Source organism: Protobothrops mucrosquamatus, unplaced genomic scaffold (genome assembly GCF_001527695.2).
Source record: "Protobothrops mucrosquamatus isolate PMUCROS unplaced genomic scaffold, P.Mucros_1.0 scaffold7903, whole genome shotgun sequence".
In the NCBI taxonomy this organism is placed as follows: domain Eukaryota; kingdom Metazoa; phylum Chordata; class Lepidosauria; order Squamata; family Viperidae; genus Protobothrops; species Protobothrops mucrosquamatus.
The window spans coordinates 33739-35239 of NW_015393702.1; the positions used below are offsets into that span (position 1 = coordinate 33739).

The 1501-nt window shown below is 55.7% G+C and overlaps 1 protein-coding gene across 1 annotated transcript in view; it reads right to left on the minus strand.

Annotated features, from left to right (window-relative positions):
- Positions 1-1501, minus strand: part of GPS2 (G protein pathway suppressor 2) — a gene marked incomplete at its 5' end in the record, with an annotated part of 22497 nt that overhangs the window by 16820 nt on the left and 4176 nt on the right. The gene's annotated exons all lie outside the window — the stretch shown is intronic.

Sequence of the window (1501 nt, forward strand, 5' to 3'; positions counted from 1 at the left end):
CTGCCGGCGCCCCCTCCCTGCGGATCGGCCTTCACCGGGCGGCAGCTGAGGATGGACGTAATCCCTGCAGGGGAAGGAAGGGGGGGGTGCCATTGAGTGTTTTGGGGAGGGGGGCTGACCCGCGTTAGCATCAGTTGAAGAGTGGGGAGGGGGGGGCACCGCCAGTCACAAAAGAGAGCAAACCGGTGAGGCTGCCTCCTAGCTGAGCCCCCCAAGTTTTCTACCTCAGCCCCCCCCTCTGCATTCCTGTTTTGGGGACCCCCCAAATACAGCACTGGATGCAATTTGGGGCGGGGCTTGACTCCTGGACCATCCCCCCGCCAGCTTTCTCCACGAGTTAATAATAATGATAATAATAAAGTTGGAAGGGACCCAGGAGGTCATCTAGTCCAACCCCCTGCTCAGGCAGGAAACCCTATACCATTTCAGACAAATGGCTGTCCAGTTTCTTCTTAAAAACTTCCAGTGTTGGAGCATTCACAGCTTCTGGAGGCAGGTGGTTCCACTGGTTAATTGTTCTAACTGTTAGGAAGTTTCTCCTTAGTTTTTCAGAAGGGGTTTGCCGTTGCGTCCTTCTGAGGGCTGAGAGAGACTGGCCGGCCCAAGATCACCTGGCCGGTTTTGTGCCGAAGGCTGGACTAGAACTCCCGGCCTGGTGCCTTTGCCCCTCGGGCCAACAGGCGCTGTCACTTACCCGGCACCAACTCCCCTTGATCCAACATGCGGCGCACGGCTCCGACGCTCGTCCCGTGATAGGCCATGTGCCACTTCTTAGCGGTGCTGGCCCCTTCCAAGTGGGGGTTTGTTCTATAAAAAAAAATGGGTGGGTGGGTGGATGGGTGGGTGGGCGAAAAGCCGGGGGGTCCGGGAACCAGGAGGAAGGAAAGCCCTTCCTGAACTCGGCCTCATCTTCATGTGGGAAATCCTCAACTTGTGGCCTAAAATTTCCATCGCTAAGCGAGCTGGTCGTTAAATGAGTCCTGCCTCACTTTATGACCTTCCTCGCCTCCGTTAAGCGAATGACTGCAGGGACTGGCGATTGGGACGTCCGATGAGCCAAGTCTGTTTGCCCCATTTTACGACCTGCCTCGCTCGCCTCCGTTGTTAAGCGAACCACTGCAGGGACTGGCGTTTGGGACGTCCGATGAGCAAATTCCATTCGCCCCATGTTACGACCTCCATTGCCAGGGCTGCCGTTAAGCGAATCACGGCAGGGGCGAAGTTAGTCTCATGGTTGTTAAGTGAATCTGGCTTCCCCCCATTGCTTATGGGAAGGTCGCAAAAGGGGAATCACGGGATGCTACGACCGTCGTAAATGCAAGTCAGTTGCCGAGCGTCCAAATTTGGAACCCCGGGACCGTGAGGTCCTAAGAATCCAAAATGGCCGTCCATCCTGGTAACTGCTGACAGACTTGTGGACTTCAACTCCCAGAATTCCTGAGCGAGCGTGAGGGAACTAGGACCCTTTTATGACTTGTGGACTTCAACTCCCAGAATTCCT